Source organism: Denticeps clupeoides, chromosome 12 (genome assembly GCF_900700375.1).
Source record: "Denticeps clupeoides chromosome 12, fDenClu1.1, whole genome shotgun sequence".
In the NCBI taxonomy this organism is placed as follows: Eukaryota; Metazoa; Chordata; class Actinopteri; order Clupeiformes; family Denticipitidae; genus Denticeps; species Denticeps clupeoides.
Window position 1 is genome coordinate 17,121,198 of NC_041718.1, and position 15,719 is coordinate 17,136,916.

Here is a 15,719-nt window from a genome sequence, read left to right on the forward strand (position 1 = left end):
ACGGAAACCTTTTTGTTGCTAAGGTTAAACGTAATGATGCGTATAGGAAATGTTTATAGGTATAGGTTGTTATGCATATTTCATAAACACACATAAACAGGTCTGACATCTAGTTCCCACAAATGGGCTACAGTACCTTGGCTGTGTGTGTGTGTGTGTGTGTGTGTGTGTTTTATGGGCAGACATTTGGCAATGGGATCACGTCTGACCTTGAAAATGACTCGGTCTTTAATTAAACGCCACGGGCTGCTGAACAGCGTCCGCTCTGTGTTTGGAGTGGAGCATCTTGCAACGGTCAGCCCGGACGCGGCCGCTCGGACGGTGGACCTTGGTGGCTCTGCGCGAACCGCACAGGGAGACCGAGTGGAGCGAGAGAAGCATGGTGCATCATGTGATTGATTATGAAAAGCTCAAATTGAGTATTAATGCACAGGCACTTTAAAAGAGGACGTGGATGTCCAATGTTGAAAAGTTTATTAAGGTTAACACCACACCCACATACCACCCACATCCTGTCCCTAGTCACTCAAACCTCTTTTTGTTTAAATATAGTTATTAATAGGATGTGTGGTGTAACCATATTCCTAACCGGAGGAGAAGTGTGTTTCTTAACATTGACAGTTTCAGTGAATGTAGTCAACGTCCGCACACACACACATACACACACACACACGCACACACATCTTGTCTGCTTCTGGGGAGTCCTGATGCTTTAATTCTGTATACCTTTAAACCTAATCCCATGTGATGTACAGAAGCTGTGTATACACGGACGGGGAGTGCCCTATAATCTCCACGGCTCCTCAGGAGAGCAATTAGCACCGCTGGGGGCAATCACCATAACCCGGCCACCGCAGTCTGCGCCCGGCGTTGAGTAAGACATCATTAAAGCTGATGAAACCCTCCACGGCTCGCCGTGAGCGAACTCGGGCGACTGTAGGAAGAGAAGGGGGGAACGTGTATGCATGCTAAGAGGCAGGGAACACCACAAGAAAAAAAAAAAAAAAAGCCTTTGGGGGGTTCGGGACGGGGGGGGAGGGCTTCTTGTGGTCGAGTGGTCTGAAGATTTGCGTGTGTGTGTGCATACGTGCATGTGTGAGGGGGGTGGTATGGTGCGGGTATTGTGTCTGTGAGTGTGTGTTTGTGGGGGTCGGCGGATGATGAGGATGATGATGATGATGATGCATAAGTGTGTGTGTGTGTGTGTGTGTGCACATATGTTAGAGAAATACATGGAAGGTTCCTTGTCTTTCATCTGCACTATTATCACTTCAATCCACTGGGCCAGTTGGCGGCCATTTGATCTGGTGTGCCGGGACTTTATTGGGCTGCTGGGTAACTGAGGATCCGGGCTCCTGTGTGGGGGAGAAGCCCGGCTTCCATCCGGGCGCCCGCCGCCCCTGCACCCCCACTCTGAGGTTTGGTTAGAGGTTCACTGCGGTCCTCTGATGAAGCCGTACGGAATGGAGGTGAGGGGAATTGCACCAATTTGGGTTCCTCTTTTTTCTGGTTATTTTATCTGGCCGGGGCGGGCCAGCTGTTCTGCTGCGATTAAAGCCAGACGCCGGGGATCTGTGTGAGCGTCCTCCTGCATTTTCTGAATGTCTTTAGTTTTTATCTTTTTGTGCTTGTGCCGTAAACACAATTACCAACAGCACTGGCAACCCTAACGTGAGGTTCGTTCAGAAATATTCCTGCCACAGTACTGACTCAAAACTATGAAATGGTACAAAGGTAGGAACAGGCTTCAATCATTTAAATGTAATTTTAAATGTCCTTCTTTATTTATTGCACAGACATGTTTCGGTGCTTTCACCGGTGTTCACGTAATGTAGTATACAAAAACAAAACTGGAAAGCAAAATGTTTCATATTTTAGGCTCTGACCTGTGATTCACAAAGTGGATTGAAAGCAAATGATTGCTGATTTATTTATTTTCAACATGGGATGAGTTTGCAGTGCCAAAAAGGAGATTATATAAACCCATTATATAAACTCGTGTTAATGATCTTCTCATGACGCTTCCAGGTCTGCTAGAGTAAAGATCTGCAAATGAAATGAGACTGAAAATTCCCTCTTGGAATTTTCTCCGTTGTTGTCCCTGGCTGGTGGAACAACTTGCCCTCCTCCATTCGACCAGCCGAGACTACCACCACTTTTAAGAAGCAGTTGAAAACCCGCTTATTCAAAAAGTATTTCAAATCTAACACTTACACATGCATACATACTGCACGAAATTATACAAAAAAAACCATATATATATACATATATTTTATATATGTCAACGGAAAATATATATATATATAATAATTTTTTCTTCGTCTAGCACTTAACAATCTCCGAGCATGCTCTCTGCTGACAAGTTAGGCCTTATCAGGGCTCTTAGTTTTTGTAAACTCAAAATCTATAGAAATCGAATGAGAATTGATGGCGTCTTCCTCCTGTAAGTCTCTTTGGATAAAAGCATCTGCAAAGTAAAGTAAAGTAAAGTAAAGTAAAGTAAAGTAAAGTAAAGTAAAGTAAAGTTTGTCAGCTGAGTGATGATTAAGTAATATTTTCAAAATCAGATATTCCTTATCGAGTGCCGTGACTGTTTCATGCATGCCCAGTACCATGTATGGCTGCCAATGCAGTTGCTCCTTTTGAGAGTATTTAGAACAATCATTGTCGAAGTGGTCGCGTCTCGTTCGCGTAAATGCTCGCGATTTTGGTTTGGACCGGGGTTAAACGAATTCCACACACCAAACGCCGACCTCTGGTACTGAACTCGTTTTCTCCGGGCCCAGCGAAAGGGAGTTGCAGAGAGGAGATATTATTCTTCTGGTGTAGCCGTCGCGGAGCGTAGCGCGCCACTGCGGCCCGGCCAGGTCTGTGGTCTCTCACTCAGTGAACTAAGCCGCCCTCCTTCCCCTTCCCATTTCTCATTTTCAAAAAGGGGAGATTGTTCAAAGCTTCCCATTTGAAGTCGAGGCCACGGTGATGTGGTTTGGGAGTGGGAGACTGCAAAGTTTATTTAAGCGCGGCTCACGCTGTGCCACCGTGGGAGGCTCGACATCCTGGAACAGGTCAGGCCGGACGAACGGGCCCGAGGTGTCTCCTCCCAGCGATGGCCGCCGCTGCCGCGATAACAATGCCGGCCGGGAGTCCCTTTAACCCGAGGGAGAACCGATGCTCCTAATAAGAACTTTTCACCACCCCGGAGCCCCCGTCAGAGAGCGGCCACCGCACGGATACGGGCACCGCAGTGTTGCTGCCGAGCAGGAAGAGAAACAAAGAACCTACCGTGTAATAAAAGGAAATATAGGGGAAAAAGAGAGGGGGGGAGTTGGACTGATGGACAGAGAGAGAGAGAGAGAGAGAGTGGAACTACGGCAAAAATAGAAGTGTATCACATCTAGGTAAAATAAGCATGTTACACCTAAAGAGAACTTTATTACTCCAAACCCCAAAACAAAAACAGAAAAGGCCAAGCCGCACCATATGTGAGCTCTGCCCGGCGGACCACCCAGCACCTTTCCCCCACCCTGTGTGGAACAGGAAGGAAATGGCACAAGGTACAAATGTAGGGTAACCCGATTTACCGAAAAAAAAAAAAACTAAAAAAATATTTTTTTGGTTCCATCTATTCGTTTTCATTTTTTGGCGAGTTTTTAAGCGCGTCCCATAGAAGAAGAAGTATTGTAAAGGTTCGGCGTGTTTTATTTTGGTCGTTGTGAGAAACGTTGCGCCGTAGGGCCGTCTGAAATGCGAAGCCACACACAGTAAAGGAGCGCCACGCCGCTGGGCCCGAAAATAAAGAAGAGAACCCTTCCCTTCCCCCTCAGCGAAAGCCACAGCGTGCGGTCTGTGTGCACCGTTCTAAAAACGGCAGGCCGGTTCGGGAGCGCCGCGCCGAGAGTGGGCCCCGGCGTAATGGCCGTGTGGGTGTGGCCCCTCACTGATGGCTTTTGAGGGGGCCCCTCCCGGACGCCCTCACCCTTTGCCAGCGCCCAAGGGCTCCAGTCAGCCTGACCAGAGCCACCACGAGCGGCCCACGCAATGTCCCCACCGCCCCAACGCCCATCTGCACTACTGCCCCCTGCTGGAGACCCTGAGAAACGTTAACTGCCGGCACAGCTCGGCTAGGCCCAGCGGCTCGGTTTTATTTAGCTTCCTCTCGTCCGTACACAACGGCCAGTAAGATGATGACACGGCTTGGTGACACCAAAAAGATACAACAGGAAAAATTTAAATTCGAATGGCTGAAATGTGTTTAGCTTGCACTCAATTTGGCGTTTGCTAATGAATAAACGTAGCACCCATGCCTTGTTGTACCTCACGACACCTGTTTCACTTTCCTCCTCTTATCACAAAGTGGCAGAGCATCATGTCGTGCACCACAACCGTCTGGTGGATTTTTACAGGGAACCGTCATTCACACGACTAACAGCGACGGTAATTCAGTGAGCGATTGCGTGACAGGTCGTGCGCGTGTGTACGTGTGTGTGCATGAACGAGTGAGTGGCTGGGTGAACGGCCCTCGGAGTGAACCCCTTGAGCTCCTGGTTCGAATCAGCGAGGGGCTCCACTTGGTAGACTCGCTTTTATTGCTTCTCCCCTTCGGTTTTAAACAGATCTGCCTGTTTGTGGAAGTGCGGCCGGCGGTCGGCTTCCCGGCTTGCAAGGCAGCGCCGTTTAATTGGCCTTTGTTGTGGATGGTGGGGGGGGAGCGAAGGAACTGCGGTCACTGGTGCACAATGGAGAGCTGGCCTGCAAATGCATGCACACACACACACACACACTCACACACAGCGGCGCAGTCCTTCTTTTAAGCACACACACTTTTCACAAGTGCACTCTCCGATTCCTTTTCAAGCCTATGCTCGTGCAAACTCACACACACACACACACACACACACACACACACACACACACACACACACACACACACACTACCTGACATCATCTTAAGACGTGTTAGCGCTCCTCTATACTGCGTGCATGCATACACACACAGAGACGTTTGTAATAAATACGTAACACATGTATTATAAATGTTTTACTGGTTTAATGTAAAAAAAAATCCTAAACCTCACCCTACTCCGAAATGTAACCCCGGCAACCAAAAGCTATTTTCTCGTTATGTATGAGATCTTTGTCTTTTGTATATAAGCCAGAACAATTGTCCTCACTTGTACAAAATCACCACTATGATATAAATGCAACACAGCGCTGGAAAAACACGCATTTAGGGGATCAGTCTTTAGCACTGCTCCTGTTAAAAAAAAAAAAACTGGGGTTCAGATATTAATGAAAGACATCTATGGCATTCATCAGATGCTCTCATCCAGAATCCAGGAAAAGTGGCCCTGAAGCAACTCGTGGTTAAGTGTCTCGCTCAGGGTTTGACTAAGACATCAGTTCACTTGCATGAGGCCAAAACTTTCATTTTTCACAATCGGTAATTCGGTGAGATATAAATCGTGTAGTGTGTTTATACGGCACCCCTGGCCACGGGGAGGGCAGCGCACTTTCGCAATGTTGTCGCCTCAGATTGTTGATTTTGTTAAAGAGATTCTGCACGTGTATTTATCTACAGCGGGCTCCTCCTTGTTTTGTCTGAATGGTTTTCGAGCTCTTGCGGGCACAGCAGGACGGCTTGTTTTTGAACAGCTTCATCCTAAATTTAGACGTCGATGTACTGTTCTCTGCATACCTTAAAGAAACACGAATACACACCGTATTTCTACTGACACATCCGATCCCAGCTTCATGTTTGTCTTAATATATAAATAAACTGATATGTAAATGTACTACAGTAAATGTAATTAACAGTAAATGTAATTAAAATGTACAGGGGGCGTGGTCCTAAAGTATCTACAGCAGAGACTCCCACTGACATGGATGGATGTAGGGGGGCATGACAACACACACACACACGCACCAACAAAATGGCAAGTAGTCCGTCATTCATGTTATGAGCTGGAGTCACATAGACACTGTGAATCAGTAGGAGCTGTGGAAACGTCTGCCATGCTGTGGGCTATATGGTTCAGGTCCATCGCAGGGTCCTTGCAGATCGGAGATAGGAAGTGATTGTGTTCGATCACTTTCATGCCATCGAGAAACGTTTCCATCCTGATTGGGAGGGAATTAATATACAGACAGACAATGCCCGGGAAAACTGGGGATAATAAAAGAAGTAATAAGAGAGAAAAGGAGCAAGAAATGTGCACACACACACACATACTCACACACTCACACAAAAAGTAAATACTCTGCAATTATTTTTGGAAGCTAAAATGGAAACTGGCACCAATTAAGGGAACCAATAAAGTAACCTCAATGAAATGTTTTTTGCCAAGAGGTACTTTGCAGAGTATGAATGCATGCAAGGCCATGATAATGCGAGAGCCTTCAGAACTCATCATCATCAGGTCAAATAAACATTAATATAATTTTGGTCAAGGCCTTCGCACCGACTCGCTTGCATCGCGCCGGCCCGCGGATTCAACAATCCGTTTCCTGAAGATAGCGAAGGGTATTTCGTTTTAAACTGAGGCGAGCGGAATTCATTCAGAAAAAAAAAGTTCCACTATAATGTCATCCTCCACGCCGGCGCGAGTGAGCTAATGCTGGCGAGCGGTCAGGAGCCAATGCACAACTCAGCGGGCCGAGTCCGTCGGAGGACACCGCAGCGATGTTTTCATTTAGTTAAACGCTGACTAATTATGCCCTTAACGAGTCAGGTAATTAATTGCTTCCTGCAGAACAGAAGCCTTTTTGGAAATAAAGAAAGAGAATGGGTGGAGCGATCATTGCCTCTTTTAAACTAATGGGGTAATGAAGGATTTGCAGGCAAGCACACACATACACACACACACACACACACATTCACACACACACTTGTGCTGAGAGTGAGAGAGCAGCGCTGCTTTAGGAGGACCACTAATGGCTGCCACATTCACCCAGCACCATGACTCCCTGCCACACACCACTCACACACAAACACGTACAGTACACACCCGAAAGCACACAATCTCTTGCGCTCGGAGTAACATATGCCCATGTACTGCATACGCATGTACTGCACCGTATGTTGTTAGAATACAGCTCTGGAAAATTAAGAAATATATATTTATGTATATTTATATATATTTAATAGTGGGTACAAAGCTTGTCCAGCATTGTTGTCGTTGTATATGGTACCCGTTTCACGTTTCCTGAAAGTTCTGATGTCAAGAGAAGTTTATATTCAAATGAAGTCAGTAGATAATTGAAGAATATATGACACGAGGCCATCAATTTGGAAATGAGTGACAAAAAGAATATGCCTCTGCAGACTCTTGGTTCCATGTGTGTAAAGTATGTCCATTCAACGTATTTTAGAAATACGAACCTATACGTGCAGTCGTATTATCCTGTTTTGCTCAGTTCCTCTCCAGTTTCACCTTCACGTTCCTCTGTCGTCTCTCTCTCTCTCTCTCTCTCTCTCTGTCTCTCAGTTGGACTCATGTGGGACTGATTGAGCTCGAGGATCCTGCCCTCATCAAAGGCCGCTGTGGTTGAATGTGAGTGAGCCACTGGGGCTCCAACCTCACACTGCTTAATGAGAGCCCTCCCTCCCGGCAGCTTTCCAGCACGGGCACGCGTACACACACACGGACATGGACACATGCACACAGGCGTTCATACACATTCCTTACTTCCGTCGTCTCTTTCCTGCAGTTCCCTTCTTCTCTCTCTCTTTCTTTCTTTCTTTCTCGGCCCCCTCTCCTCTCCCTCTGTTAGAAACCCTCCACACTCCAGCATGACCACAGTCCTCAGCAGATCGGTTCCAAACCCAGCCTGGCGTCTGTCTCCCGGTGTACAACCCCCCTCCCTAACCACCACCATCACCACACTCATCACACATACTTGTGTGATACTTGCTGTGTGTGTGTGTGTGTGTGTGTGTGTGTGTGTGTGCAATTTCAGACACATGTATACATTCACACACACACACACACACACACACACACAATCATACAGTGAAATAAAAAACACATAACTGCACATATTTGCTTCCAGACAAAATCTCCCAATACACCCAACACCGTCATACACACACCACTGATGTATATATAACCAAATGTGGAAAAATTACAGGGCATTAACTAGCTTTGTGTCTTGTGTTTAGAACTATTGGGAAAGGATTCCTGTTGCACGGACTTCTGGGTAATGGTTATTTTGGATGTGGTTTGGTACGAGCAGAGGGGACGGTACGGCTACTGTTTGGTCTGTTTCTCTCAAACTGGCAATTTCTGCTGTTGGTTTGGTCAGAAATGACACAGATAGACAAGAGCAAAACACAAAGGGCCATTTGAAGCAGTAAATGGCGTCAGGAGAGCAGGTATGTGTATGTGTGTGACCAAATGAATTAAAATAAAAATCTCTCCCTAATTACAGCTTAATGAGGAAGGAAGCAGTTGGCTAGGAAAATGAAAGTGAAGTGATTGTCATTGTGAAACACTGCAGCACGGCGGACGGTGACACAACAAAATGTGTCCTCTGCTTGGTGAGCAGTGGGCAGCCATGACAGGTGCCCGGGGTGCAGTGTTTGGGGATGGTGCTTAGCTCGGTAGCCCCTCAGTGGCACCTTGCTGGTTCTGATTAAAGGAACCGCTTCCTTACCCGCAAGGCCAACCATTGCCCCGTGTATGTATGATGAAGAAATTAATTGCAATGCAGACAAAGTGCATCTTCTTGCACACATCATGCATCTTCTGGGTCACAACAGGTAAGTTGTGCTCTTCTTTGAATAAAGATTACATTTTACCTATATGCCATCTATCAGACACCCATATCCAGAGCAACTAATAACAAGTAATTACAGGTACAGTCCCCCTGGAGACACTCAGGGTTAAGTGGTAGTAAGAGGGGTTTGAATCTGTGACTTTGTGGTCCTCTATAATATTATTTATTAATACACCCTTCCATTTTGCACAGCAATATTTGCACAAATTTTCTTTTATTACATTTATTACACTACATTTATTATTCATTCCACCTGTTTAGCGCTGTCTGTCTCATTGTCTATGTATTTTTTGTTAAATGTGACTCTTGCACTCTCTGTGTCCCCTGTTTGCACTTTATGTAACCCAGTTTGTCGGTGTCACACACGTGCACTTTATGTCGGTCACTTTGTCTAATTGTTCAAATGTAACATGTAGCACCAGGTTCAGGAGAAACTTTATTTCATTTCACTATGTGCTGTCTAACATGTATGTAGCTGAAGTGACAATAAAGCTCAACTTCAACTTCAACTCTGGCTCACAGATGGCTGCGGTACACACTAGGCTACTACCAACCAGCATGGAGGCCAAGAAACTTTTTATTTGAATTTTCTATAGCCATCTTTTTTCATTTCCAATATTGAATACATAAAAATAACAATAAATTGTTTTTGTAATAAAATACAATTTATTTGCATTCTGATGAAAGGGGAACTCATTTGTTTTGGCCTATCAAACCAGGAGGTTCCAGCAGGGTTCCATTGGCCAGTGTTTACAGTTGGTTTTTAAAGCTCTGACATTGATTGACAGATATTGCTTCACCGTGGAGCTTTCAGGCTCGGCAGATGCTGAAATCAGCAACACAGACCCTAAACTTAAGATAAGACATCCGGGCCGAGAGGTTCAACTGAAAGCTGAGATGCAGGCACGAGACACGAAGCGAGATTGGGGATCAGAAGACAGCGACGGAAAGAGCAGATCCAAGCACATGAGCAAGCTCAAGTCTAAAGTTGCTGAAAATGGGCACCGTAGATTGAATGCAATACAGGACACATGCACGCAACAGGCCAAGCTCAAATCAAACACAATATACAGAATGTAAATAATTGTAAAATGTACAGGGCCATGTGGGCCAATTAAGAGGTATTTTAAAAAAGTTTCAAATTTTTTTTTTGTCATTTGCATCTAGGGTGGTAGTAGCCTAGTGGGTAACACACTCGCCTATGAACCAGAAGACCCGGGTTCGAATCCCACTTACTACCATTGTGTCAAGACACTTAACCCTAAGATGCTCCAGGGAGACTGTCCCCTGTAACTACTGATTGTAAGTCGCTCTGGATAAGGACGTCTGATAAGTGCTGTAAATGTAAATGTAATCTCCCTCTCTGACGACGGCTGTAGCGAAGCAGGGCAAGGACGGCCATGTGCTTCTCATTCTGATCACTGTGGCAGGGGGCCCGGGGCTGTCGGGCACCCTCCGACCACAGGCCGGGTCCCTCCTGAAACCCCACCCTCGGGGGCACGCGTGCACATGCACAAATACAAATAGTCGCGCACACACAGCCGCAGCTCAAGCGCACACGTGCCATTTTAAACCATAACTCCACGGCCAAGGCCTATGCGCGCTCGCTCCATCATTCTCATGGTTCGCGTGTCAGCAAGGATGCGGCCCACATTAATACAGAAAATAAACCTCAGCGCTGATGAAATGGACATGCCGGAGTCCTATTTTCATTTTACATCGAACTTAACTGTTCCCATGTGGCGCAGAGACAACACCGCAGAGTGTTTGCATAGTGTGTTTGAGCGAAAGAGAAGCAGGAAAGCGCCTCAGGAATGGACGTACAATCCTTCATGGTTTACGCCGGGCCCAGGACTGGAGCTCAGATATGCGTGTCTATATGGGGAACCTCCGGAGCAGCCATGAGGGAACATTCGGTTTCCTCCGAGACAAAGGGTGCACGCTCTGGTTTGCAGGATGGGTCTATATTGGTCTGCGTTTGTGTGGGTGGCCGTTTCTGTTCATGCCGAAGGGGCACAAATGTGGTGCTTTAACGGACCAGCAAACCTATCAAAATGGCATAATCTTGGTTAATGCGCATCATTACGGCCGTGTTTCGGCCACGTCATTTATTCTATCAAACCGCGAATAAAGGTAAGAAATTGTACATAATGTCAATGTACACGTGTGTACAGTTAAGTTGAGGGCCATTGCTTTGCCCTAGCGGTACGCTGATCTGTCAGAGCAGGGGCAATATACCGTGCAAAGGTCTTAGTCAAACCACTTTTTAACTAAGCTGTAGTTTCAGAGACTCCTATTGTTTTCTGAGCAGCGATACAATATTATTCTCCACCTGTAGACTTTTTCTTGCAGGAGATCATTCATTAGTTTAAAGAGTTGGGAGAGACTGACACCCAGTTCTTCTACCACCATCTCAAAATATCTACATTATTACCACTTTCACTTTTGAATGATTATTATTTGTGTTTTTACACCCTGAGATCATCCTTTCCCAAACTAACTGCTGAGTTACTGTGGGAAAGATGAAAAACACTTAATTAGTTTTCACAGTGCTGTAGTGAAGTGAAAGTGAAGTCATTGTGAAACTGCAGCACAGCACACGGTGACACAACAAAATGTGTCCTCTGCTTTTAACCATCACCTTTGGTGAGCAGTGGGTAGCCATGACAGGCGCCCAGGGAGCAGTGTGTGGGGACGGCACTTTACTCACTAGCACCTCAGAGGTATATATGTATGTATGTATGTATGTATGTATGTGTGTGTGTGTGTATATATATATATAACTATTTATAAGCAAACTAAACAAGCATTCATGTATATTGTCAATAATTAATACATTAATACATTAGAATGAGCTATCCTGATCAACTCACAATATGACGGCGAAGTCAGAGTATGAAATTTTGAAATTAAGAAGGGGGAAAGGCAGAAACGTGTTTTTAATTTAAAACATCATCACTGGATGAGAGGCATATTGGAGTGAAGTCTAATCTAAAGGTCATCAGTTGAGAGGTCACCAAAAAACCAAAGACAGACACTGAGGAGCGGAGGAGCAGAGATGAAATGTACACTTGTCACAAGGCAGCTTTCAGTTCATTCACAATACGAACTTTAATCACATTCCCATGTCTGTCACCATGCAGTTCAAATAAATACCGAAGGCAGCGGAGAACCGTGGTAAAGAGAAGGAAAGGGGGCACACTTTGGTGTTCTCCTGCTGAAGCCTGCATCCCCAGGCCGACCTTGTTAAAACCCAGAATATCATAATGACTTCCCTTCCCTCGCTCGGCCGCAACGTGAAGTCATGGTTCCTTATGTTTCTGCGCCGGGATGCACTGAGTGTGTGCTGATGGTTTTAAACCAGTCCTGACGAGCACCAAGATGGATGGTCTGCGGGCAGAGTTATACGAATGCTTGTGATTGGTCTATATACACACAGTTCATTTTTCAAATTTCAATAAATAAAATGGTAGATAGATAGATAGATAGATAGATAGATAGATAGATAGATAGATAGATAGATAGATAGATAGATAGATAGATAGATAGATAGATAAAAGGCTCCTCCTGCCTTTGCTAGACTCGTGGTTGATGACCCTGCAATGGTGAGCTCGTTCAGTCGCTAAACGCCGCAGATTAATAAGAGAAATCTGTCTCCAGTTGTTTCCGTGGTCCCGTTGAATAAGTGGAATGAATGTTTTTCACCCAGGATAGTGAGAAGCATGTGTCGTCTGCGTTTCTGGGTGCACCGTGTGGCACATCTGCCTCGTGGTGCATGCAGTGTAAACAGAAGCCTGCATTCTAGGAGCTGAGCGTTCGAATCGATTACACCACAGTGGCAGGGATGCATGTTCAAAGTGAAGGAAGTTGTGCCGGTGGCCGCATCAACAAGTCAGGCCGTTTCCATAGAAACAGTGTGCTTCCTTTATGACGTATGAAATGAGGGGCCAGACATTGCAGGATATGTGAAATAAAAATATGTTTCTTGTCTTTAAAAATACCCCGACATATCATAGGGACTTGTCAGCAAATTGAAGCTGAATGCCAACAGGTTTTGGCAAGATGGAGCCAAAATTGCACATCAGTCAAATGTGGAACTTGAAACATGAAGCGTGTTTTTAGGAGCAGATAAAATTGTATGTGTAAGGAGGAAAAACTCAGATTAATATTTTGTAGGAGTCATTAGTTTCCTCCTATTGCAGAGCTTTTAGGAAATCATACCTTGCGGTTCATTTGTCGGTGTGTGACCGCCGCAGGCTGATGTCGCCACCTGGTGGCCGCCACTGGAACGGCGCGGGTCATGATAAACTGGGTTCTGCGTGAGCCCCAGACATGCGACCCACAGCTGATATTTCATAAATTGGTCAGAGACAAGAGTAACCTTCTTTTTGGAAATCCTTAGACTGCGTATGAGGGTGGTAGTACATTTTCATTAAAAATTTTGATTTACATTAACAGCATTTTGAGCATTTCACTGCATATCATACCGTGTATGACTGTGTATGTGACAAATAAAATTTTAATTTGATTTTTATTTGATTTAGCAGACGTTCTTATCAAGAGCAACTTACAAGGGGTAGTTAAAGAGACAGCAACTTTAAATGTCCTGCCCATGGACACAATGGTAGTAAGAGGGGTTTGAACCTGGGTCTTCTGGTTCCCAGGCGAGTGTGTTATTCACTAGGTTACCACGCCTACTACTAGTGGCCTAGTGGGTTACACACTCGCCTCTGAACCAGACAACCACAAAGTAACTGGTTCAAACCCCACTTACTACCGTTGTGTCCCTGAATAAGACATTTAACCCTGAGTGTTTCCTGGTGGACTGTTAAGTACTAATTGATAAGGGTGTCTTCTAAATACAATATATGTAAATGTTTATTAAATAATTTTTTATGTAAGCATTTATGTAACTCGTTCTGGGTAAGAGTGTCTACAGAGGTCTGCTGAATGTAAAATGTAAATGAGTAGTGGAGCAGTGGAGATGTGCAGATGTGCATCAGAAAAAATGACTTTACCCCAGTCCTCAGCAGTCCAGTCCCTGCACCTTTTGCAGAATATAAGTCTGTCCTTGATGTTTTTCTAGGAGAGAAGTGGCTTCATTGCTGCCCTTCTTGACACCAGGCCATCCTGCAAAAGTTTTGGCCTCACTGTCTGTGCAGATGCACTCCCACCTGCCTGCTGCCATTCCTGAGCAAGCTCTGCACTGGTGCCACCCCGATCCTGCAGCTGAATCATCTTTAGGAGACGGTCCTGGCGCTTGCTGGACTTTCTTGGCCGCCCTCCTTGAAATTTTTGATGATCCGATAAATGGTTGATTTATGTACGATCTGAGTAGCAGCAATATCCTTGCCTGTGAAGCCGTTTTCATGCAACGCCATGATGACTGCACATGTTTCCTTGCAGGTAACCATGGTTAACAGAGGAAGAACAATGATCATCCTCAAGCATCATCCTCCTTTTAAAGCATCCAGTCTGGTATTCTAACTCAATCAGCACGACACTCTCACTTGTGTTAATGAGAGGATCACTAAAATGATCTCAGCAGGTCCATTTCTGGCAGGGCTGAAATTCAGTGGGAATGTTTTTTGGGATTAAGTTCATTTTCCTGGCAAAGAGGGACTTTGCAATTCATCTGATCACTCTTCATAACATTTTGTATATGCAAATTGCAATAATAAAACCGGATGCAGCAATCTATTTGAGAAACAGTAAACATCCTCAGACTGTGTTTTAGAACTGGCACTAAGCACAGCGCTACGTACTTGGTCGCTAGTGTAAGGTCGAGGTGTCCACCTTGACATAAATATATAAAACATGAAAGAAATGCACGGTAGCTTTCTGTATCGAGAAGAACTATGTCATTATATTTGTCTCCCTGAAAAAGATCTTTCTTGATGTTTTTATGAAATGGGAGGAGCCTGATGATTTACACTCTCACACACGATACTTTCTCATTATGGATAATTTAAGTCTGAGAACGTCAATATGGCACATGCTCACACATCCCGACAGATTATGTTTTTATCACTACTTACATAAGTCCCAAGGACACCTTTTAGTGCAGATATGGAAATTGCGCCCTCTGCGTTTTATTAGTTTTATTAGTATTATTTAGGATCTCTATCTTTAGCACATGAATTTCCCATGCAACCTCAACCATTATTCCATAATAAATCCATGCATTCCTAATGGTTTAATAAAACAAAACTTTTATGCTTTGTTTCATAAAACTGTAACATTTACCCAGGGCCTCAAAACCTGTGCCGATCAGCTGGCTCCCATCTTCACCCGCATGTTTAATAGATCCCTGGAGTTGTGTGACGTTCCTCCCTGCTCTAAACGTGCCACCATTACCCTGGTCCCCAAGAAACCCTCCATCACGGGACTGAAGGACTACAGACCAGTTGCCTTCATGCCTTAAATCCTTTGAATTGCTGGTTTTAGCCCATCTGAAGGACATTAGAGGACACCAGCAGTTTGCTTACCAGGCTAACCGGTCGCGGTTAATATGGCGCTGCATTATATCCTGCATCCTTGAGCACCCAGGAACTTACACCAGGATCCTTTTTGTGAACTATAGTTTGGCTTTTAACACCATTGTTCCGAATCTTCTGTCCTCCAGCTCAATGTGTCACCTTTACTGTCTCTTTTTTACTTTCACTCCTGTCCCCACTGATCTTCTCCCTCTACACCAATGGCTGCACCTAAACTCCTGAAGATGACACCAAAAGACTGCACCCCCTGAGTTCCCGGGTACCACCATTTCCCCATTTCAACACTTCTTACATCCTCAAAAAGACCGTACGGAGGATGTGCTTCCTGAGACAACAGTACACTTATGGTCGCTGGTGGTACTAACACTTACACGCGTACACATTGCACAAAACAATACAAAAAAATATATATATATTTATTGTTACGTCCTGGTATATTGGGGTGTG